This window comes from Staurois parvus, unplaced genomic scaffold (assembly GCF_062004578.1).
Source record: "Staurois parvus isolate SC_StPar_1 unplaced genomic scaffold, SC_StPar_1.0 ptg000315l, whole genome shotgun sequence".
Taxonomy (NCBI): Eukaryota; Metazoa; Chordata; class Amphibia; order Anura; family Ranidae; genus Staurois; species Staurois parvus.
Genome location: NW_028318111.1, coordinates 2,205,713 through 2,232,680, shown reverse-complemented (window position 1 = coordinate 2,232,680; position 26,968 = coordinate 2,205,713). Strand labels below are relative to the sequence as shown.

General features: G+C 41.1%; 1 protein-coding gene across 1 annotated transcript in view; it reads left to right on the top strand.

Moving 5' to 3' along the window:
• The window catches only part of LOC149457537 (homeobox protein Hox-A4a-like), a 70,942-nt gene that overhangs the window by 11,007 nt on the left and 32,967 nt on the right, over positions 1-26,968 (top strand). The window lies entirely within an intron of this gene.

Here is a 26,968-nt window from a genome sequence, read left to right as displayed (position 1 = left end):
TTTCTCTCAAAATGTCTGAAATAGTTAATTTTTTTACTGTTTTTCAGTGCATTTTGGGCATTTGGGAAGGTCTCGTGAGGTTATCTTTAAAAAACGCTTCTAAAGGCAAACACACATAAACGCGGTATGCAAACGCGGCTAAACAGACGTTTCTTAACCTACGTTTTCCAGCAGTCAGTTTCCATCGTTTAGAAGTGTTTTGCAAACATCCCGTGTACATGAACTCTTATAGGTGTCCGTTTATGACACACAGAATAGCTGCGATTCAGAGGATCTCAGCTATTCTCTGATCATTCACAGTTTATGATCTGTGTTCTCCCTCCAGATTCTCCAGCCCAGAGCTGGAGAATCGGAGGGACCGCAAACTAAGCAGAGATAATTTACCTCTGCTTAGTAAACTGATCTTTTACTGTAATCTTGCGAGATTATAGTAAAATCAGCCGTTCTCCAGCCTTTGTAGACCGTTCTCCCTTCGTTTGGAGAACTGATCTACATATGCTTCATAAACGACATTCACAGGAGAACTGTGTTCTCCAAGAATGCCGGAGAACTGAGCAGCGATCTATTACTGCTGGTTCATAAACGGACACCATAGTGCAGTGGTTCTTAACCTGGGTTCGATCGAACCCCAGGGGTTCGGTAAGTCAGTCTCGCGGGTTCGGTGGAGGTGAAGACCCACACCCGACTCATATGATTCGTGCAGTAAATATTCATTATTATGTTTTTGTTTTTGTGTGAAAATCATGTTATAATGGTTTTGTTCTTTGTTCTTAATGGTTTTGTTCATTTTGTGCACCTATGTATAAATATATACCTAAATATATACCTATGTTTTGAATTTTAAAAATCATATTTTATTTTTCCAATTAAGAAGGGTTCGGTGAATGCGCATATGAAACTGGTGGGGTTCAGTACCTCCAACAAGGTTAAGAACCACTGCCATAGTGTATTAGTGTTGGTCTATTAATGAACATTTTTGACCTTCAGTACCAAGTGGGCATAATCTCCTTAATGTGCAAAGTACAAAGATTCTGCTGGGACTCCAGTATGGGATCTATTGTTGTTACTGAATAAGTTCCTAAGAAGTGAGAATTGTGCTAAGGAAAATACATACTTTTACAAGTCCCAGAAACCTTTAACACTGACTTTGTGAGATTCCTAGCATGATGGGATCCATAGTGAATACAACCAGAAAAGACAGGTCATCTCAACACATGCTGCTCTCTCTGCTTCTGCTCTCTCTATTTCTCTCAAAATGTCTAAAATAGGTAATTTTTTACTGTGCATTCTGGGCATTTTGGAAGGTCTCCTGAGGTTATCTTTAAAAAACGCTTCTAAACGCAAACGGACATAAACGCGGTATGCAAACGCGGCTAGACTGACGTTTTTTAACCTACATTTCCAGCAGTCAGTTTTCATCGTTCAGAAGTGCATTCCAAACGCCCCGTGTACATGGAGCCTTAGAGATGGAATAAGCCCTGTAGGGTGATCCTATTAGTGTTTAAATATGTAAGAAGAAGCAAGCAGATCCTGAATGCTGAATTCCTTGTGAAAATATTAATTCTCTGGTTGTTATGCTTACCCACTGGCTTAAAGCGGAGCTCCACCCAAAAGGGAAAGTTCTGCTTTAAGCCTTTGTCCCGCACTCCCTGTTAAGGATTGGCACCTTAGGGGTGCCTAGGCGATCGGAATCTGAAGTTGTCCTCCTACCCTCCCTCCCCGTAGTCTTCTGGGACACGTGACAGGTCCCAGAAGACTACGGGGCCATTCACAAAGCTCAGCGCTTCTCACGCATGCGCAGTGGGCACCCGGCTGTGAAGCTGCAAGCAGTCACAGCCGGGTGCCCACACTGAAGATGCCGGCGTAAGGGAGAGAAGACGGCTGGTGAAACCAGGGATGGTGAGGACACCGCTGGACCGAGGGACAGGTAAGTGTCTGTATTTTAAAAGTCAGCAGCTACAGTTTTTGTAGCTGCTGACTTTTATTTATTTATTTTTTAGGTGGAACTCCGCTTTAACTGCTTTCTGAATCACTTCATCGGAAAACAAGCATGCAGATCAGGAAAGTCAGAAAGATGTGCAAACTTATTGTAGTCCCGTGACTCTAAATACTGAAGAAATAGGATCAGAATGACAGCCAAACAAGTAGCATTTTCAGAAGGACAACTCAGCAATGGCAGCCTCCATGTTTCTATGACTTGTTCCAATCTTATATAACAAGTAGGTTGCCTCTGCCTGACAAGTTGCAGCTTAATACTTTTTTATGTTTAACGGGTCCTGAAAATTGAGTAATAGTTAGACTGTCCATAACAGATGGCAGACTGTGTAGCTGGTAAGCTGCCTGTAAACACTGGGGTTGATTTATTAAGGAGTGGTGCATGCTCACTTTGCAAAGAATAGCCAGTCATGCGCAAGAAGCATTTTTTTTAAACACTAGATCGATGCTCACACATGATTGGATGATGGAAGTTAGCACAACTTTACTTCATTCACTAAGTTTAGTAAAAATTTACATTGCAAAGTCAATATTCTCTACTCCTTTAGTAAACCAACCCACTGTGTAGCAGGGAGGTGCTTCTGAACACTGTGTGGCAGGCAGGAGCCTCTCCACTTGTAACAGGCAGGGGCTTCTGAACACTGTGTAGTAGGCAGCATCTTCTAGAATCCGTGAAACAGGCAGGAGTGTTTGCACTGTGTAGCAGGCAGGAGCCTCTGAGCACTGTGTAGAAGCAGGAATATCCGAACACTGTGTAGCAGGCAGGAGCCTCTGAAAACTATGTAGCAGAAATGAACCTCCCAATACTCTGTAGTAGACAGGAGCCTCTGAACACTGTGTAGCAGGCGGGAGCCTTTGAACATTGTAAAGCAGGCAGGAGCCTCCCAATACTCTATAGTAGACAGGAGCCTCTGAACACAATAGAGCAGACAGAAGAGCCTCACAGTACTCTGTAGCAGGCAGGAGTCTCCCAATACTCTGTAGTAGGCAGCAGCCTCTGAAAACTCTGTAGAAGGCATGAACCTCCCAATACTCTGTAGTAGACAGGAGCCTCTGAACACTGTGTAGCAGGCAGGAGCCTCTGAAAACTCTGTAGCAGGAATGAACCTTCCAATACTCTGTAGTAGACAAGAGCCTCTGAACACCGTGTAGCAGGCAGGAGACTCTGAAAACTCTGTAGCAGGAATGAACCTTCCAATACTCTGTAGTAGACAAGAGCCTCTGAACACTGTGTAGCAGGCAGGAGCGTCTGAACATTGTAAAGCAGGCAGGAGCCTCCCAATACTCTGTAGTAGGCAGGAGCCTCTGAACACCGTAGAGAACGCAGGAGCTTCTGAACACCATAGAGCAGACAGAGGAGCCTCTCAGTACTCTGTAGCAGGCAGGAGCCTCCCAATACACTGTAGCAAGCAGGATCTTCTGAACACTGTGTAGCAGGTAGGAGCCTCTGAACACTGTGTAGCTGGCAGAAGTTCTGAACTCTGTAGAGCAGGCAGGAGCCTCTCAATACCCTATAGCAGACAGGAGCCTCTCAATACTTTGTAGCAAACAGGGGCCTCTGAACACTGTGTAACAGGCAGGAGTTCTGAACACCATAGAGCAGGCAGGAGTTCTGAACACCATAGAGCAGGCAGGAGCCACCCAATACTCTGTAGCAGGCAGGAGGCTCCCAATACTCTGTAGCAGGTAGGAGCCTCTGCACATTGTAGCAGACAGGAGCCTCTGAACACTGTGTAGCAGGCAGCAGTTCTGAACAGCATAGCACAGGAAAAAACCTCTATGCACAGTGTAGCAAGTAGCATGCTCCTGTGAATCAGTGCTCCGCTGTGCTATGATGTGTGAGGAGGTTACTGAGCACTGTTAGAATTTATCTCTGATTCAAGTTAATGGCTCTCCCGGGAGCAGACAATGAGCAGCCCTTGTTCCTCAGCTGATAATCAATTCAAACAAATGTCAACAGTTTAATTCAGAGTCCCTGAGGAGGTCAGGGGGGAGAACAGAGGAGGTCAGAAGACACTCCACCCCCCCCCCCCATCCTTTGTATACAGAGGAATGTCATGAACAGAAGTAGCACCTGACTTCACATGGAACATGTCACCTATGTATGCCCATCTAATACCTTCACTCCGAGATACCAGGCCAGTGCTTTCCTCTCAACAAAACTTCCAGAGTCGGGTTCCTCAGTGCCAGCTTTATATTGGCAGCAGCAACTACAATGTGCTACGAATAGCCAACCTGGCCAATGGCGGCCATGACTTGCGAAGATCGGGACACCAAGAGGCCCTGCTGATGATGACGAGCGCTTAGTAGTGTTGGAAGAACATGCTTTTGTACCGGGATTTTCAAATATTGGAGCACGAGGGTATAACTGAGGCCACTGCCCATGAGGAGAAGGAGTGTGCACTGCTGGATTGCCCCATTCACTTGATGATGACATCAAAAATACCCATATGGAAGAAAAATATATTTGAAATGCTACAATTTTGGCCATATTTAATATATTTCTATATATATATATATATATATACTGCATGTTGAAATGCGTTTTTATTACAAAATAAATGAAAACTATTTTAAAAAAATACATTTCAAATATACTGTATGTCTTTAAAAATACAAATCTACATTTTTGGAATACATTTACAAATATATGTAAAAATATATGTTAAAACGACTTTTTCATATGTTTAAAAAAAATCTGAAGAATATATTTAAAAAAAAAATATTTTAAAAAATATATATTTTTGAAATATATTCTTCAGATTTTTTTTTAAACATATAAAAAAGTAATTTTAACATATATATTTGTAAATGCATTCCAAAAATGTAGATTTGTATTTTTTAAAGACCTACAGTATATTTGAAATGTATTTTTAAAAATATTTTTCATATATTTTGTAATAAAAACGCATTTCAACACGCATGAAGGTAAAAAACCCCTGAGCCTTTAGAACCACTTTAAGCCTTTAAAAAAAATATTTTAAAAAATATATATTTTTGAAATATATTCTTCCGATTTTTTTAACATATAAAAAAATAATTTTAACATATATTTTTACATATATTTGTAAATGCATTCCAAAAATGTAGATTTGTATTTTGTAAAGACCTACAGTATATTTGAAATGTATTTTTAAAAATATTTTTCATATATTTTGTAATAAAAACACATTTCAACACGCATGAAGGTAAAAAACCCCTGAGCCTTTACAACCATTTTAAGTGTTAAAAAAAAATATTTAAAAAATATATATTTTTGAAATATATTCTTCAGATTTTTTTTTTAACATATAAAAAAGTAATTTTAACATATATTTTTACATATATTTGTAAATGCATTCCAAAAAAGTAGATTTGTATTTTTTAAAGACCTACAGTATATTTGAAATGTATTTTTAAAAATATTTTTAATATATTTTGTAATAAAAAACGCATTTCAACATGATATATATATATATTTATTGAAATATATTGAATATGGCCAAAATTGTAGCATTTCAAATATGTGTCAATAAATTTGGAAAGAATATTTTTAAAATATATAATTAAAATATATTTTTCTTCCATGTGGGAAGTATTTAGGGGCAGGGGGGCTACGGCAGGTAGTAGAGCATTTTTTTACCGTAATGCATAGAATGAATTAAGGTGAAAAATGTTTTTTAGAACCACTTTAAGATATGATGCTGTGACATGTGGAGAGTTTTACTGCCTAAAAATGCATCCATGCTGCAATTCTACACAGTGCACACCACTGCACATAAATGGTGTGAACAAATCACTTGGAAAAGAATTGTTTCCTTTGTATCCTTGGGTTGAACCTGCGTTGGTCGATGCAGAAGACCTGAGTGATAAAAGGCTTAAAGTGGTTGTAAAGGCTCAGGGATTTTTTACCTTTATGCGTGAAGGTGAAAAACCTTGTCTGTACAGCAGACCCCTAATACTCACCTAAGCCCCCTCTCAATCCAGCGAAGTCCACTGGAGTCTTGGCTATCCCTCTCCTCATTGACTGAGACAGCAGCAGGAGCCATTGGCTGTCAATCACAGCCAGTGAGCCAATGAAAATGTGATGGGGCGGGGCTGAGCCGTGGCTCCATGTGTAAATGGACACACGGAGCAGTGGCTTGGGAACACACCTGCTCGGGTGCCCCCATAGCAAGCTGCTTGCTGTGGGGGCACCCGACAGGAGCCAGAGGCGGGGGACCCGAGAAGAGGAGGATCTGGGCTGCTCTGTGCAAAACCACCGCACACAGCAGCAGGGGCGGACTGACAACTCATGGGGCCCCCGGGCAATAGGGGATCATGGGACACCTGTGTCCTTGCCCAAACTCACAAAAGCCTATGAAAAAGGTATCAGGGGCATCTCATGGGGCCCCCTACTGACCCCGGGCCCTTGGGCAGTGCCCGAGTTTCCAAATGGTCAGTCCGCCCCTGCACAGCAGGTAAGTATAACATGTTTGTTATTTTAAAAAAAATTAAGCCTTTAGTATCACATTAAGCCGTTCATACATGGATCACAATTTGTCTGGTTCAGCAGGGGCAGGCTGAGATTCAATTCATGTATGGGCAGACTGATTGATGGATCGACTTGGATACAAGCAACCTGTCGGATTTTTACATTCGATTACTCCCAGCTACAGCCGCTAGCAGTAATCATTGTGCTCTGCCAGCCAGGAGGGCTACCTGCACCCCCTTCCTCCCGGCAGACCACAACAGCACTGCGGGAGGCATTTCCCCAAAGGAAAGAAAGGAAAGAAAATTGATTAATCCATGGCTTGCCTTAGTTGTATACAATTACAATCACTGGTGTGGCATTGACCTAAGCATGGAATAATTATTTTGATGTCCAAAAAAAAGAATAAAAAAAGATAATAGGCAGATTTTAAATGTAATTGGTAATAAAACACAATCCTACCACCAAATATAAATTATCCACCCTTGTGACGTGTCCGTACAATACAGCCAAAGGTGCCGGCAGTTCAACATACAACGCTTTCATCAAACGTACAGATACCTTCACATATATATGACCTGCCGTACGGACTGTGCAGCCGTGCATTCCTATATCATCCATTGGTGAATGTGAAAAGTCTAGCGGCTGCATTTTTGAGAAAAAAAAAAAAATTATTTTAGATTTTTAATAATCACATTTATTTGGATATAATCCCGTTTAGTCTCAGCTAATATATTGCATAACATATCCTCTAAAATCCTCCAATTGAAGTTCGTTTAATTTGTGGAAGCAATTGAATTTTTTTCTTAGCATTTGTTTTAGAGCATTAATGTTTTTCTATCCCTTTAGCAGTGTTCGGCATTAGATATTTACTAATAGTCATAAAACCCCAGCGCCAGAGAAGTATATATCCCCAATTGATAAATTAAATGCTGCTGTACACAAGTGCAATAAATACCAAAGAATATAAAATCAACATAAACAGCGCAAATAATCAGACCTAAAAATATATATATATATATATATATATATATATATATGTATATTATTAATTGTAAATGAAAAATAAAAATAAAATTAAATTTAAACCATATAGTCTTTCACAAAAAAAGACAAAAAAGAATATTACTATATACATCTATAACACCCCCCCCCCCCCAAAAAAAAAAAAAAAAGACAAAAAAGAATCAAATTTAGCTTTGTCAAATAAACAGATATTGGATTCTCCATTTAATGGCCGTATCCCAAAAACCTACTAACTGCCCACGCATGTAAGGGGTGCAGACGTGTTGGCAACAAGGCGATTAATTCGAACAGTAAAACAAATTGGTTTTATACTTTATCTAAATAATAAAATGATAACGCGATTGATTTAATTTGTTGCTGTCAAGGGAGTTATTCATTCAATGATTTTTTAGTGAATCCATATACAGTAAATATCTAATATAAAATCAACATAAACAGCGCAAATAATCAGACCTAAAAAATATATATATATATTATTAATTGTAAATTAAAAATAAAAATAAAATGAAATTTAAACCATATAGTCCCACTCATAAAATTGTGAAATTTAGAAAGTGTCCAAAAAAAATCTGATTTTGTTGGACATTTTCTAAATTTCACAATTTTTTGACTGGGACTATATGGTTTAAATTTTGTTTTATTTTTATTTTTAATTTTTATTTTTAATTTACAATTAATAATATATATTTTTTTTTTAGGTCTGATTATTTACGCTGTTTATGTTGATTTTATATTAGATATTTACTCTATATGGATTCACTAAACAATCATTTAATGAATAACTCCCTTGACAGCAACAAATTAAATCAATCGCGTTATCATTTTATTATTTAGATAAAGTATAAAACCAATTTGTTTTACTGTTAGAATTAATCGCCTTGTTGCCAACACGTCTGCACCCCTTACATGCGTGGGCATTTAGTAGGTTTTTGGGATACGGCCATTAAATGGAGAATCCAATATCTGTTTATTTGACAAAGTGACAAAGCTAAATTTGATTATTTTTTGTCTTTTTTTTTGGGGGGGGGTGTTATAGATGTATATAGTAATGTATTAATCAAAATAAAACAAAATGGTGCTGCGCTCCCCAGAAGGGGACTGACAACTCATGGGTCCCCCGGGCAATAGGGGATCATGGGGCTCCTGTGTCCTTGCCCAAACTCAAAAAAGCCTATGAAAAAGGTACCAGGGGCATCTCATGGGTCACCCTACTGACCCCGGGCCCTCGGGCAGTGCCCAAGTTTCCAAATGGTCAGTCCGCCCCTGTGCGCTCCCACACTTATATGAAATATTCAATCAAAGTGAAGTTGATAATATTCCCGTTATGAATCCTCCTGTATATAATGACACAAAATCAATTCTTCATAATACTATACAATCATATACAATAATATATCTACTCTATTAAATGAACAGAACCAGAGAAAAAAATAGAAGTGAAAAACACACAAAAAACACAATACATAAACCCACTTGTGTCCCCAAACAGGGTGAAATAACAAATATCACAATACCACACGTGATAAAACGCTTGGCATGAAATAAATGCCCAAAAGGTGTAATGAAGAAATAACTGACAAATGGCACTTTTGTGCCTATATCAACAAACAATGTATTGCTACTTACCAATCATTAGATATGGTGGCTGCATTTGTTTTTTTTTTTTCTGGCTTTTTCCCCTCGCTGGCATAAGTGTATAAATGTAGCAGGGGAGTATGTTGAAAAATAAATGCAGTTTCCACTCCCTGAAATTTCTCTTTTATTATATAAACTCAAAAGTCCTGGTTTGACTTGGATGTCCCTAGTATTCTGCAACTGTATGATACTACATGTATATGCTGACTACAAACATTTTCGGCTCCAGAAATGTATTAAGCATTAAGAAATGTTTTTGTTAAATTAGAAAAAGCCATAAAAAGCTATTTAAACACTCTGAACACTCTGAGTCTCGGCCATGGCACACAGCTCTGAAGGAATGGCATGGGTATGCAACCCTTCAGACCGCACGCGCCGGTGACTAGTGTTAATTTTGACATCATATTTTGATTTGGTTTAGTCATAGTCTTCTGACTAAAATGCCATTTTAGTTTTAGATGTATTTTATTCATCTGATTCGTTTTAGTTTTAGACGTATTTTATTCATCTGATTCGTTTTAGTCGTATTTTATTCATCTGATTCATTTTAGTCTTAGTTGCATTTTATTCATCTGATTTGTTTTAGTTTTAGTCGTATTTTATTCATCTGATTCATTTTAGTTGTATTTTATTCATCTGATTCATTTTAGTTTTAGTCTTATTTTATTCATCTGATTCATTTTAGTTGTATTTTATTCATCTGATTCGTTTTAGTTTTAGTTGTATTTTATTCATCTGATTTGTTTTAGTCATATTTTATTCATCTGATTCATTTTAGTTTTAGTCATATTTTATTCATCTGATTCGTTTTAGTTTTAGTCGTATTTTATTCATCTGATTTGTTTTAGTCGTATTTTATTCATCCGATTCATTTTAGTTTTAGTTGCATTTTATTCATCTGATTTGTTTTAGTCGTATTTTATTCATCTGATTCGTTTTAGTTTTAGTCGTATTTTATTCATCTGATTCGTTTTAGTTTTAGTCATATTTTATTCAACTAAGATCTCCAGTACATTTTAGTCAAATCAAATCTAATGGGTTTTGTTAAATTGTAATGCATTATTTTGTCATTTCTCTAGAATTTCCAAACTCATTATATACTCCTGGAGTAAAAATAAATCTAACAACGTTATTTATAGTTTTAAGGTTTGAACAAAATACAGAGACACAGATTTAGCCGCAATATAACATCTTTATTTATTTATTTATTTCAGGTACTTATATAGTGCTGTCATATATATATATATTATTATTATTATTATTATACAGGATTTATATTATTATTATTGTTATTATACAGGATTTATATTATTATTATTATTATACAGGATTTATATTATTATTATTATTATACAGGATTTATATTATTATTATTATTATACAGGATTTATATGGCGCCAACAGTTTGCTCAGCGCTTTACAATATAATGGGAGACAATACAGCAACAATACAGTTCAATACAAGAGGGATAGGAGGGCCCTGATCCTTGGAGTTTACAATCTAGGAGGGAGGGGATATATATAGCCGTCCATTTACGCAGCGCTTTACATATATATTGTACATTCACATCAGTCCCTAACCCTCAAGGGGCGTACAATCTAAGGTCCCTAACTCACATTCATACATACACATACTAGGGACAATTTAGACAGGAGCCAATTCACCTACCAGCATGTCTTTGGAGTGTGGGAGGAAACCGGAGGAAACCCACACAGGCACAGGGAGAACATGCAAACTCCAGGCAGATGGTGCCGTGGTTGGGAATCAAACCAACGACCGGAATACTGCCAGGCGGATGTGCTAACCATTTAGCCACTGTGCTAGTAAAACGTCCCTCCCTCACATTTTCATTCTGTTTTCGTTCATTCACAAAAATTGGAATTGATTTTTGTCAAAATGTTTGTCAATTGACAAAAATTCAGAGTCATTTTTGTCACTGGAAACATGCTGCTGCCGAAAATTATGGTGAACATGTTCGTTGACGAAATTAAAACTGCCGGTGACGTCACTGGCTGCTGCTCGCTAGAATATCTATGTTGAGGAGATACTCATTTAATTTATTTATTTATTTATTTCAGGTACTTATATATCACCATCAATGTACGCAGCACTTTACATATATATTGTACATTCACATCAGTCCCTAACCCTCAAGGGGTGTACAATCTAAGGTCCCTAACTTACATTCATACATACACATACTAGGGACAATTTAGACAGGAGCCAATTCACCTACCAGCATGTCTTTGGAGTGTAGGAGGAAACCGGAGTACCCGGAGGAAACCCACGCAGGCACAGGGAGAACATGCAAACTTACCTGCAGGTGAGCTTTATTATCGGCTTACCTGTATGTAACAATCACAATGCGGAGTTTGCTAGCACTTTAAGTGGCATATCATGTATACTAAAGTTGGCAGCATGCGTTTATGTTTCGATGTGTGATTTGAGCAAAATGATAGAACCAGCAAATAACCGAATGACCATAACTTTCCTCCCAATTAATTTAAACCCAATTTCGATCAGCCAGAGCAGAATGTCATCAATCGTTCACCATCAGTTGTCAGCACTGAGATACTTTCCCATGAACGCGATTGTATTTTGATCGATCAGATTATGAGATTTCATGGATGCAACCGATAATTTCGGATCGTATGTTACGATCGTATCTTACCCCCGGTTCACATATATGTGGCCATGCGGGCCGCGTTTTGCATTGTCACGAGAGCCCATTCATTTGAATGGACTCCCGTGCCCGTGACACGCAGGGATGAAGTCCCTGCACTTCTTTTGAAAACGCAGCCCGCACGGGAACCTCGGTTCTCAGTATGGTTTTAGTTTCCAGTGCAGGCGGCGTGCCATTGGAACTAATGGCACCCGCCTGCGGGTCCGCATTCCTCTGTGCGGGTGGTGCGGCTGCACGGATTTTCGTGCGGATCCGCAGCGGCACCACCCGCACAGATGTGAACCTAGCCTAAACTATCAATTGAAATCCAATTCTCAGTGGGAGGAGATTTACTAAAACTGGAGCACAGAATCTGGTACAGCTGTGCATGGGAGCCAATCAGCTTCTAACTTAACCCTAAGTTCACATCTGTGCGGGTGGTGCGGGTAGTTCTAATGGCACGCCATCTGCACTGGGAAATGCAACCGTACTGGGAACCAAGGTTCCCGTGTGGGCTGCATTTTCCAAAGTAGTGCAGAGACTTCTTCCCTGTGTGTCACGGACACGGGAGTCCATTCAAATGAATGGGCTCTCGTGCCCGTGCAAAACGCGGCCCGCCTGGCCGCATATATGTGAACCTAGGGTCAGGGGCGGACTGACAACTCATGGGGCCCCCAGGCAATAGGGGATCATGGGGCTCCTGTGTCCTTGCCCAAACTCAAAAAAGCCGATGAAAAAGGTACCAGGGGCATCTCATGGGGCCCCCTACTGACCCCGGGCCCTCGGGCAGTGCCTGAGTTTCCAGATGGTCAGTCCGCCCCTGCCTAGGGTCAGTTTGTTCACTTAAACTTTGCTAATAAAAGCTGGAAGCTGATTGGTTTTTCTGCAGAGCTTATTTTGCACCCTACAGTTTTAGCCCCAGATTTTGCACCCTACAGTTTTAGCCCCAGATTTTGCACCCTGCAGTTTTAGCACCAGATTTTGCACCCTACAGTTTTAGCACCAGATTTTGCACCCTACAGTTTTAGCACCAGAATTTGCACCCTACAGTTTTAGCACCAGATTTTGTACCCTACAGTTTTAGCACCAGATTTTGCACCCTACAGTTTTAATTAATCTCCCCCACTGTGTAGCATATCAGACAAATGTTGACTTTAGATCGATTATTCCTATCGGAAGAGATCAAACAGAAAATAAACCGATCATTTAATTAAACATTTATGGCCACCATAAGTATCATTCAGTGTTCATGTGAGTCAGATCCCTGTGTATATAATCGGCTTTAATATGACCCGCCATCTACAGTCAACTCTGGGAAATATTTACTAAACTGAAAATGACCAAAATATCCTCCTCCGTTTCTCATCATCCTATAAAAGTGTAAGACCTGGGGGGCAAGAGCCAAGAGTATTTGGTCTGAAGCAGTGATAAGGGTAGCATCATTTAGTAATGAAATCGCCCACACAGAATAATGATTTATATGTGTGATAAGATAATGGAAACACTGTATCTCGGGTGATAATAGAAGATAACGACCAGGGCAAACCCCATTCCTGATCGACCTTTCCCCTATATGTGTGCTAGGTCGACTTTTTCTCTCCATACAGCATGCAATCACCTGGCACGTATACTTGGTGGAACTCTGAGTCGTTGATAAGCCCAATCAAATCTCGATAATAATGGAGCATCAGAGGGTGGCAGATTTATCCCGCCCGCTGTTGGACTTGGTCATGGTTCCAGAATATTCGTTTACTGCCCTGTTTACTACGTTAGGACAACCATCATAGAACCTGCATGTGTCAACTGACCAGGGGCATGTCTAAGTTCGATGCCGCATGGGGTGGACACTTCAGCCTCAGTGCGACCTGGTGCAGTCGCCTCACTCTTGGCATGCCTCTGAAGCAGGGGCGGACTGGCAACTCATGGGGCCCCCAGGCAATAGGGGATCATGGGGCTCCTGTGTCCTTGCTCACTCTCAAACTACTCCCAAAAAAGCCTATGAAAAGTACCAGGGGCATCTCATGGGGCCCCCTACTGATCCCGGGCCCTTGGACAGTGCCCGAGTTGTGGATCAAACCTGATCTTTTATTGGAATTTGCATTCCCAATGGCTCTAATGCATTTTCAGGGGCCCTGGAGGAAACTGATGAACAAGATGTGTATAACCTGGATTGCCTCGGTTCTTAGAATAAAGTCCAGTTGATGTCTCACACCTTTTTATCTCTTCCTGTTACACTTTGAGTCTGATCTTGGAAAATAACTTAAAATCCTTTTTTTTTTTTTAAACAATGCTACTTCCTGCCCTGGCACTACAGTGCTCTGTGCTTGCAGAGCTGAGTAAGAGCCACACCCATTAACACAAGAATTCTCACACAGATTTGCATTGTAGAGAAAAACTGGGGCGTGATTAAGCAGCGGATATTATTGTTTCTGAGTGCACTGGGTCTAACCCTGGTGCCTATTGGACTGTACAGTCGTATATAGACACCCCAAACAGCTGCTGTAAGGGCTCATGTACACTGCAGCTGATAAACTGACGTTTAGGAGCTGTCCAGTGTTTTTTTCAGCAGCCCCTGAACTCTCCCTAATGTTTTCCTATGTGTCCATGTACACATCTTCGTTTACAGGCAGTTGAGTTTACAGTTGTTTTTATTTAATGCAACAAACTTGCGTTCAGACGTCGATTTTATCTTTGCGTTTATAAGCGTTTGCGGTTTAAATTTTTTTTTTAACTCTTCCAGTTCCCAATGCTGTCCAGAGCCTTTTTTTCATCATGAAAAGTGTATGCAAAGAGTTTTCAAGGTGCTCAGATGGACAAAACACTGAACACAGGATGTTCCTACCAAGCTTGTCACACATTGTAATGTCCAATTCACACCTCAGACCTCTCCCACCCTTGGAAACAAAAGATATGTTAATGCACATTCTCATCTCAAATTCTTCATGAAGACCCCCTGCCAGATGACCTTAATGACTCCCTCCACCAGACACCTTTCCCACCCTTGGAAACAAAAGAAATGTTAATGAGAAACTCACACTTTTAAATTCCTCATGAAGACCCCCTGCCAGGTGGCCTTAACCACTTCCAGTCCGGACACTTCCACCCCCTTCCTGACCAGGGCAATTTTCAGCTTTCAGCGCTATCACACTTTGAATGACAATTGTGCAGTCATGCAACACTGTACCCAAATTAATTTTTTACCATTTTTTTGAGACAGATAAAGCTTTATTTTGGTGGTATTTATTCACCACTGGGATTTTTATTTTTTTTGCTATGTAATTAAAAAGTCCAAATATTTTGAACAAAAGTGTTTTTTTTTATAAAATTTTGCAAATAAATAATATTTCATCATACATCTTTGCCAAAATGTATTCTGTTATCTTTTTAGCAAAAAAACAAAAAAAAAACAAATTAGTTTATAACCAAAAATTATAATTTTTAAACATTTTTTTTTACATTTTTATTTTATTTTTTTATATTATTATTTTTTATTTATTTATTTTTTTTACATACTGTCACCCTAGCAGTACAGTGTCACCATGGTGACACTGTACTACTTGTGGGGGTGATGAAGATTTTTTTTTTTTTTTTTTTTACTGATTGCTTTTATACCCATATAGGATGTAAAAGCAATCATTTCTCTTTCTCTCTGTGTGCATTCTTGCACTCATTGAGAAATACTGAGTGAGCTGTGATTGGTCACAGCTTGTCACATGGTACAAGGCTGTTGTGAATAGCCTTGTACCATGTGACCTCTGTGATCATTCACAGATTTCACACATAGTAAGCAATGATGTCACAAGTGACATCTTGCTTACTACTTTGCATGTGATCACTGATTGGCCAATCAGTGATCACATGATCGGGACCTCGTACAGAGGTCCCGTCCGACGATCGGTGTTTCACTGTGTCCGGAGGACACAGCGGGCACTGGATCGCGGTGCTGCGCGCTCCCAGGGAGCGCGCACAAGCAGGGTGCGGGGAGGCCGTTCATAAACGGCCACCCGACCCTGTACTGCCACCGTCCGGCCGTTTATATACAACGGCCGGTCGGGAAGTGGTTAATGACTCCCTCCACCAGACACCTTTCCCACCCTTGGAAACAAAAGAAATGTTAATGAGAAACTCACACCTCAAATTCCTCATGAAGACCCCCTGCCTGGTGGCCTTAATGACTCCCTCCACCAGACACCTTTCCACCCTTGGAAACAAAAGAAATGTTAATGAACAACTCCCATCTAAGCTAATCTCAACACATACTGCTGTCTCTGCTTCTACTCTCTGTATTTCTCTGAAAGAGTCTGAAATAGTTAATAATTTATCACTTTCAGTGCAATCTGGGCATTTGGGAGGTTCTCCTGTGCTTATCTTTAAAAAACGCTTCTGAACGCAAACGCGCATAAACGCGTTATGCAAACGCAGCTAAACAGATGTTTTTTAACCTACGTTTTCCAGCAGTCGGTTTCCATCGTTCAGAAGCGTCCCGTGTAAGTGGAGCCTAACAGGAAAGTGGAGGTAAGACTATGAAAATGGACAGAGTTCATATTCTATTTCTGTGACTCCAGGGGGGGTCATTCGCTTCAAACTACCATCCACAGTTTTTTCAATGAAAACAAGGCTTTCTATGATTGGATAAGATGGAGATCATGACATTACTGCCCCTCCTCTCCACCTCATCCAATCAGAGAATGTCTTGTATCCCTTGAAAAAATGCAAAATGTTCTATAAATGGCAGCAGTTCCGAGTGAGCGACCCCCTCTGGTCAGTGTGCAGAAGGGCAGCCACTCAACACAGGAACCGGAAGATCTCCACGATCACCGCAGACTTGCTGACTAATATAGTGATTGTCAACTTCCACAGCGGTCCTTCACGTTTGAACTATGCATACTCCTAGCTGGACCCATGTTAGTATACAACTAGGACCATACCTGGAGGCGAGATTTAAGTATTTTACAGGCTTCACATTACAACATGAACTCTATATTGTACACTGAGGACATGAGACGTCAGCTATGTCCATGAATCCATAATTTCACTGTAGCTTAAAGATTTTCTTTTATATCTGATGGGACAATTTCAGCTTTTTTTGTTACTTTCAGTGATCTTTGCACTTACCTGTGTAATCATTACAAGAACAGTTTTAAATTTCAGCTAGTGATAAGCAATCCACTCTCAGATGTGCAGCTCCACCTTTCATTTCATCTTCTGAGTATTCTGCGATCTCCCTTCCCTCTACCAATGTATTCCTTCTTCCTGATGTAAAATGGAAAAACCAGAAAGAAAAATTTGTATATCCAATTTTCATCTAATAGTCACTTTTTGCAGGGCTCAATGCCTAAACTTCCCAGAAGATTATGTAAACGTGGATTTGGTGCTACAAAACACCTCCCCCTATTTGAAATTAGTGATTAGTTGACTATGGAATGTCCTCCTAACAGTGAAAGTTCAGAAATGTGCAATGGATTACATTCATCAATATACACTATATTGCCAAAAGTATTGGGCCGCTGGCCTTTCCACACACATGAACTGTAATGGCCTCCCTGTCTTAGTCCGTAGGGTTCAATATTGAGTTGGCCCCGCCCTTTGCAGCTATAACAGCTTCAACTCTTCTGGGAAGGCCGTCCACAAGGTTTAGGAGGGTGTCTATGGGAAGGTTGGACCATTCTTCCAGAAGCGCATTTGTGAGGTCAGGCACTGATGTCGGGGGAGGAGGCCTGGCTCGCAGTCTCCGCTCTAATTCATCCCAAAGGTGTTCTATGGGGTTGAGGTCAGGACTCTGCAGGTCAGTCAAGTTCCTCCACCCCAAACTGGCTCCTCCATGTCTTTATGGACCTTGCTTTGTGCACTGGTGCGCAGTCATGTTGGAACAGGAAGGAACAGGAAGGGGCCACCCCAAAACTCTTCCCACAAAGTTGGGATCATGAAATTGTCCAAAATGTCTTGGTATGCTGACGCCTTAAGAGTTCCCTTCACTGGAACTAGGGGGCCAAGCCCAACCCCTGAAAAACAACCCCACACCATAATCCCCCCTCCACCAAACTACATTTGGGACAATGCAGTCAGGCAAGTACCGTTCTCCTGGCAACCGCCAATCCCAGACACGTCCATCGGATTGCCAGACAGAGACGTGTGATTGGTCACTCCAGAAAACATGTCTCCACTGCTCTAGAGCCCAGTGACGGCATGCTTTACACCACGGCATCCGACGCTTTGCATTGCACTTGGTGATGTAAGGCTTGGATGCAGCTGCTCGGCCATGGAAACCCATTCCATGAAGCTCTCTACACACTGTTGTTGTGCTAATCTGAAGGACACACCAAGTTTGGAGATCTTTAGCTATTGACTCTGCAGACAGTTGGTGACTTCTGCGCACTGTGCGCATCAGCATGCGCTGACCCCGCTCTGTCATGTGACGTGGCCTACCACTTGGTGGCTGAGTGGTTGTTGTTCCCAGTTGCTTCCACTTTGTTATAATCCCACTAACAGTTGAACGTGGAATATTTAGTAGCCAGGAAATGTCACGGATGGACTTATTGCACAGGTGACCACCTATCACGGGACCACGCTTGGAGTCACTGACCTCCTGAGAGCGACCCATTCTTTCACCAATGTTTGTAGAAACCGTCTGCATGCCTAGTGGCTTGATTTTCTACACCTGTGGCCATGGAGGTGATTGGAACACCTGAATCAAATGATTTGGAGGGCGGGGACACCTGAATCACATGATTTGGCAGTATAGTGTAGTTTAAGATAACCATACATGCATAGATTAGCATGGATGGAGGGATCTCCCCTGCTAGGTATTGTATGTATGTGGCTGCCAAACAAGCTGCTGACAAAGCCTGTGCTTGTAATTCACACTGAAAAAACTCCATGGTAGGTCCAGTTCACTTCTGATTTGTTCACATTGTTCTCAATCAAGCCTTGATGAAGGAGGCGCTCCCCACTGGATACATTTGGACCTGTTAGCTGTGTCGTGGTGCTTCAATTTCAATTTTAGGTATTGCTTGCATCCGTGGCTGTCTGAATACCCAGAGGCGTCCCTAGGGTTGGTGTCACCCGGTGCGGTAACACTTGGTGACACCCCCTCCGACGATCCCCGCAGAATGGATTGGATCTGCGGATTGAGCATAATGGATCGGACTCCAATCCATTATGCTCAATCCGCAGATCCGATGCATCTAGCCTTGTACCATGTGACAAGCTGTGACCAATCACAGCTCTCACAGTATTTCTCAATGGCTGCAGGAATGCAGCCAGAGAGAAAGAGAAATGATTGCTTTTACAGCCTTTATGGGTGTAAAAGCAATCAGTGTAAAAAAAAAAAAAAAAAAATCTTCATCACCCTCCACTAGTAATACAGTGTCACTGCTAGGGTGACAGTATGTTAAAAAAAACATAAATAATAATATAAAAAATAAAACAAAAATGTAAAAAAAAGTTTGAAAATATTTATATTATAGTTATTTATTTGCAAAATTTTATAAGAAAAACACTTTTTTTTTAATTTTGGGACTTTTTAATTTATATAGCAAAAAAATAAAAATCCCAGCATTGAATACTGCTTGAATTCATTAAATACCACAAAAATAAAGTTTTATCTGTCTCAAATAAATGCTAAAAAATTCATATGGGTACAGTGTTGCATGACCGCGCAATTGTCATTCAAAGTGTGATAGCGCTGAAAGCTGAAAATTGGCCTGGGCAGGAAGGGGGTAAAAGTGTCCGGACTTGAAGTGGTTAAAGAGGAGCTCCAGTCGTATTTGTGTTTATTAAATGTCAGTAGCTACAAACTTTTAATAAACAGACATTCACCTGTCCCAGGATCTGGCAATGTCCTCACCCAGCCATTCCTTCCATCATCTTCTTCCCCAGTTCCGCCATCTTAACTGTTGGCACCTGGCTGTGACAGCTTGTGGCTTCACAGCTGGGTGCCCACTGCACATACGCGAGCCATGCTGCGCATTGTGAATGGTCCTGCAGTCTTCTGGGACCTGTGACATGTCCCATACAACTGCAGGGAGGGAAGGGGGGAGGAGAACCTCCTCATTTTCGTGCGGATCCGCAGCGGCACCACCCGCACAGATGTGAACCTAGCCTAAAGAATTATGGAAGAAATTTTCCCTATCCAAAATGAATGCTCTCTTAGTTTAGAGAATTAGGTCAACTCACACTCACTTCAATCATCCAATCATGTGCAAGCAAAAATTCTCTTTTTTAAATTCTTTTGCTCGTGATTGGGTATTCAAAATGGGATTCGCTAAGTGCACATATCGTGCTGCATTAGTAAACTGACCGCAGTAATTAACCCCAATTCTTTAAATAGGCCTCCAAGAAAAAAATATGCAAACTCCATTCACTGATAAACGCAAGGCAACTAAAAAAAATGTAGAAAATCTGGATCTCCTAGATTGTAAGCTCCCAGGATCAGGACCCTCCTAACCTTCTTGTATTGAACTGTATTGTTGCTGTATTGTCTCCCGTTAAATTGTAAAGCGCTGAGCAAACTGTTGGCGCTATATAAATCCTGTATAATAATAATAATATTACTCCTGTATAATAATAATAATATAAATCCTGTATAATAATAATATAAATCCTGTATAATAATAATAATAATAATAATAATAATATAAATCCTGTATAATAATAATAATAATAATAATATAAATCCTGTATAATAATAATAATATTACTCCTGTATAATAATAATAATATAAATCCTGTATAATAATAATAATAATATAAATCCTGTATAATAATAATAATAATAATAATAATATAAATCCTGTATAATAATAATAATAATAATAATAATATAAATCCTGTATAATAATAATAATATTACTCCTGTATAATAATAATAATATAAATCCTGTATAATAATAATAATATAAATCCTGTATAATAATAATAATATTACTCCTGTATAATAATAATTTAAATCCTGTATAATAATAATAATAATAATATAAATCCTGTATAATAATAATAATATAAATCCTGTATAATAATAATAATAATAATATAAATCCTGTATAATAATTTCCTTTTTGAACCTCTTCCTCTGTATACATCCTTGTATAATGAAGAAGAGACGTATTTGCTGGGTGCAGTCACTGGAATTAAGTGTCATTTCAGTGTGAGCTGGGGACGGCAGGTTCAGATCTCCCAGTAATGAGAACAGGCAGGGAGGTTGTTTGATTTGGATTATGGCAGTTCATTTGTCACCCTTTGAAATGGCAGTTGATGCGTAGGATGAGAAGAGGAAGTGCAAATCAGAATTTCTGTATCAGATGATTAGAGACCAGAACTGTCCTGGAGACAGTCCTCTGCTGCCAAAACAATTGGGAAACTATAATGGCCGTGGAAAAGTATTTCACTTTTATAAGGCCGGCCATACATGGGTTGATTTTCAAACGATTTTTAGTTCGAAAATCGGACCTAAGAATAATCAGCCAATTTTCGCTCTGTTAGTGGGGCAATGGCACCGGACGATTTTCATGGTTCCTCCCCATTTCATTTATGGGGCATGCTGGAAAATTCGTGAAAAACGACTGATTTTCGAAATCATTGGTGGCACCATCGGATTACAGAACAAGCTACTTTTTTGATTTTCGATTGAAAAATCATTCAGAATTCGACCCATGTGTGGCCTGCTTAAGGATAAAGGAGATACATTTTTTAAAGTCCAACCGAACTTCAGTTAAATTGGCCTAATATATATCAGGTGCAACAAAACAAAAGGTGTGCAGTTGGTTTCTTTAACCCCCCTGGCGGTATTCCCGAGTGTAGCTCGGGGTAAAGTTTCAGCACCACAAGCGGTAACCCCGAGCTACACTCGGGAATACACTGCAGCGTTGCTCCGGGATCTCTTCTGCACTTACCTTGTCCTGCGCTCCCGCGATGTCCCTCCTGCAGTGTCCCCGGCAATGTCCTCCGGCCGATGCCGGCATCTGTCTTCCGTGTTCCGTTCCCTGCGACGTCGGAACATACGGGGGACAGAACTGGCGGGAAATTTGAAAATTGTAAAAGTGACATTCACTAAATACACTAAAATCACATAGTATAACATTCCTGTATCAAACCATTTCACATACATTTTGTCCCGAGTGCTTTGTCCGGCGCCCTGCCTGCATTTTTACTGTTCTTTCTGCCTGGAAACTGAGAAACGTCCATGGCGTCCAAAAAGCGTCCCTTTAGGTCAAAATCGGTTTTAGACCGGCTAGAGAACAGCGATAGTAAATCAGAACCACTTGCAGAATTGAGTGATAATGATTCGTGGGGGAAATTCCTCATCAGACACTGAAAACAATTCTGCGACTTTGCTCAGCGATGTGCGAACTTGGCGCTATATTTCAAATTTCAGTGTTTTTGGTTTGATTATATTATTGAATTAAATTTATTATTATTATATTATTATTTTTTATGATTATTTATTAAATTATAATTTATGATTTTGTGTTTCAAATTTTAACAAACCCGGGATGTTTACTAGACTCTTGTTCGGACAGATTTCAGTGAGTTATTCCTGAAAATTACAGGCCTACAATAAAAAAAATACATATTTCCATGCAAAAAAATGTACCGCTTTGAGCACAGAAATATGGATATAATCAGACCGCTAGGGAGGTTACCCTGTTCCCGCTCCTGATGCATACTAGCGATCGGGAGCTTTCCGATCACGTGACAGCCAATCACACCTGAATGCCCACCTCTGCCTCTCAGCATTTATAAGCTCTTACAGGGCTGGAAGGTGGGAGCGGGAAGGGGTTAAAGTGTTACTAAACCCACAGCAGTAAAATCAGTCTGTATATGCAGTAAAGTATGCTTGCTACACTCACTGTGGAACCTAAGGGGTTAGTCCTCTGCTTTGTGTAAAAACGCAGTTTGATCCTGACTTTTCTGATCCTCCCCTTCTATCAGTGTCCCCCTCTTATCTCCAGATTAGACATATCATGTGGAGTCATTCTTCACATGCTCAGTTTGGTGTGTATTGCTAGAGAGGTTTTTTTTTTTCTTGGGAGAGTGTATGTGATCAGCACAGAGCCAATCAGCACTGTCCGGACAGAGGTCAGGGGTTCTGCATCCTTCTAGAGCAAAATTAAATTTCCTTCAACAAGCTTTAACCAGTGCTTAGCTAGACACTGAGAGAAGTCACAAGACTGCTCTAACTACTGATGAGAAAAGGTATTAAGCAGTTTTTAAGTACTAAATTAATTGCACTTCCATATTCTGTGCACTGAGGGAGACCAGATATAGTGAATGCAGGGTCCAGGGAGACCAGATATAGTGAATGCAGGGTCCGGGGAGGCCAGATATAGTGAATGCAGGGTTCGGGGAGGCCAGATATAGTGAATGCAGGGTCCGGGGAGACCAGATATAGTGAATGCAGGGTCCTGGGAGACCGGATATAGGGAATGCAGGGTCCAGGGAGACCAGATATAGTGAATGCAGGGTCCTGGGAGACCAGATATAGTGAATGCAGGGTCCAGGGAGACCAGATTTAGTGAATGCAGGGTCTGGGGAGACCAGATATAGTGAATGCAGGGTTCGGGGAGGCCAGATATAGTGAATACAGGGTCCGGGGAGACCAGACATAGTGAATGCAGGGTTCGGGGAGGCCAGATATAGTGAATGCAGGGTTCGGGGAGACTGGATATAGTGAATGCAGGGCCTGAGGTTTAGTAACACTTTAAGAAAGCAGACGCAGCCCGAGTACCAGCATGGGGACAGATACTGAAGACAGATATCTTCAAAAGAGATTTTGGGGTTGATTTAATAAAGACAAATATGCTGTGCACTTTGCAAAGTTGCACTGTGCAGGAGCAGTTACTCTACAGCTTAGTAAATGAGGTGAAGCTTCACTTTGCAAAGAATACCCAATCACGTGCAAGGAAAAAAAAAAACAAACAATTTTTGCTTGCACATGATTGGAGGATGGAAGTCAGCAGAGCTTCCCCTCACTTACTAAGCTTTAGAGCATAGGTGTCAAACTGGCGGCCCTCCAGCTGTTGCCAAACTACAAGTCCCACGAGGCATTGCAAGATTGACAATTAAAAGCAGGGGCGTATTTGCCACAAGGCAAACAAGGCACTTGCCTAGGGTGGCATTATTCAGGGGGGGCAGCACCTCCCCCCAGAGGAAGGGATGGAAGAAGGGACACATGCGCCATGGGAACCAGGTGGGTTCCGAGATAGGCTGCGGGCTGCTTGAAGGTGTATGCAGAGCCTGACTCTTGTTCCTGGGAATGTCCGGAGCTGTGAAGATGGGTGTCTTTCTCTCTATTGCCATGGGGGGGGGGGGGTAGTGGAAGGCTCTCCCAGATGGGGGGCAGGGGAGTTGTTGGTCAATGCCAGGCTCTCTCTGCGGGAGGGAAAAGGGGGGGGGTTGGTCAGTGTCGGTGGGGCAGACAATTTTTCTGTTGCCTAGGGCAGCACAAACCTAAATACACCACTGGTTACAAGCATGACTCCTGAAGGTAGAGACATGATGGGGCTTGTATTTTCTCAACAGCTGGAGGGCCACCAGTTTGACACCCCTGCTCTAGAGCAACTGCACTTTGCAAAGTACACAGTCTATTTGCCTTTAGTAAATCAAACCCCCATAGACAACAGTAAAGCCCCAACAGCAGTTCAAACCAATCCCTGCTCCACCCAAACCTAAAAAAAGATCTTATTGAGAGAACAAAGTAAGTATCATATTCACAATGGACATAAAAAACACAGTGAACAAGATGTTTGATCCAAACAGCATCTGAGTCCATACAATGGAACCCTGGATGACCAACTGGCTCTGAGGAAGAGGTTTTGTCCTCGAAACGCGTTAGCCAGTTGGTCATCCAGGGTTCCATCGTATGGACTCAGATGCTGTTTGGATCGAACATCTTGCTCAGTGTGATATGCCTGTGTTTTTTTATGTCCATTGTGAGTATGATACTTACTTTGTTCTCTCAATAAATACTTTTAACCTCCCTAACGGTATTCCCGAGTGTAGCTCGGGGTAAAATTTCTATACCAAGAGCGGTAACCCCGAGCTACACTCGGGCTTACCATGCGGCGCTGCTCTGGGGGTCCCTGCAGCACTTACCTTGTCCTTCGCTCCCGCGATGTGTCCCCTGCAGCGTCCCCGGCCATCTCCTCTGGCCGATGCCGGCATCCGGCTTCTGTGTTCCGGTCCCTGTGACTTCGGGACGTACGGGCGCAGTAACCGGCGGGAAATTTGAATTTTTTTAAAAATGTCATTTTTGCTGTCATTGCTGTTTCAATGCATTTCACATACATTTTGTCCCGAGTGCTTTGTCCGGCGCCCTGCCTGCATTTTGAATGTTCTTTCTGCCTGGAAACTTAGAAAAGTCCATGGCGTCCAAAAAGCGTCCCTTTACATCAAAAGCGGTTTTAGAACAGCGATAGTAAATCAGAACCACTTGCAGAATTGAGTGATAATGATTTGTGGGGGAAATTCGTCATCAGACACTGAAAACGATTTTGCGACTTTGCTCAGCGATGTGCGAATTTGCCTCTGTATTTCAAATTTCAGTGTTTTTGGTTTGATTATATTATTGAATTAAATTTATTATTATTATATTATTATTTTTTATGAATATTTATTAAATTATAATTTATGATTTCGTGTTTCAAATTTTATCCCACCCGGGATGTTTACTAGACTCTTGTTCGGACAGATTTCAGTGAGTTATTCCTAAAAATTACAGCCTACAATAAAAAATTACATATTTCCATGCAAAAAAATGGTACCGCTTTCAGCACAAAAAATCGGAAAGAATCATACCGCCGAGGAGGTTAAACAATAATGCACTAGGTCGTCGCGCACTCTTTTTTTTTTTTCCATTTGCATTTAGTGAATTTGGACCACCCCAGTCTGTTGAGTGCAGCAAGCGGTGCATAGTCCAGAACATTCCAGAACATTCATATTGGTTCCGCTGAGTCCATTCCCAACGCAGGAGAAAAGTGTTTGCTGTGTTAAAAAAAGGTCTTGGCTGTAGTTTTGCTGCATGTAACAGGCCGGCTCTATATGAATACCGGCAACACTGTATCACGTCCAGAAAAACCTTTGCGAATCCCTAATTAGAGAGGCATATACTGCATCTTGACATCGGCATCACATTGTAAACTGATATCCCTACAGTGTTGTAAATTGTGAAATCAATTAATAACGTGAGCCCAGAATAGGAAATCTTTGTCCTTGTAATCACCAGCACTGACCGACAGGCCTAATCAATGCAGCCATCCTATCCCAAAGAGCTGACATTTACCACAGTGTAATTCCATCTGCTGGCTTCCCAAGGACGTTTCAATAAATTAGGAGCGAGTGGGCCTGGCAGCCATAAATTGTGGCGTAAGTGACGGCTTTGTGTAAGCCGGTGACAAGCAGTAAACTTCTCTTGCTTTGTCTATTGCACTGCGAAGGCTCTAAATAATTACAGCGAATAACACTTCCCCCGGCAAAGCTGCAGATTGAATACAGATGAATGAAGGCTTGCCAAATCCAGATGCAATTGATTTACATTTTTTTAATAAGAATAGTTATAACCAGGGGTGGACTGACCACTTGGAAACTCGGGCACTGCCCGAGGGCCCGGGGTCAGTAGGGGGCCCCATAAGATGCCCCTGGTACAGGTGTATTGGCTGGTGCATTTAGGCTAAGTTCACACTAGCTTTGTTAGCAGGCGTTAGACAGGCGTTTGGGAAGCTTTTTTAACGCTCCTCAAACGCCTATGAAATTTCCATACATGGCAGCACACATTGCTGTTCACACTGAAGCGTTAGCGTTGCAGCAAAATTGACGCCTCATGTCGGAGGCAGGAAGAGTTGAAGCCTCCCATTCAAGTCTATGGTGACGCTCCTTAACCTCTTCACACCGGCCGAACGCAAATGTGCGGCCTCCCTGCATCTGGGCCTAGACGCCGAGAGGCCGCACATTTGTATTCTATTAAAAAAGAACATATGCACGCGCGCTCTCAGCACACATGTCCGGTACTCACAGAAATGCCCTGATCTCCTCTTTCGATCGGAACCTTTCCCGATCATGTGACCGACATGACGTCGCGTCATGGCGGTCACATGACTCTAAACCCCGCCCCCGGCTTTTGAAACCCTTAAAGGGGCCAGGAGGTGTCGACGTGAAGGGGTTAAACGCCTGCAGGCGTTTGCGGAGCGTTAATACCATCAAACTT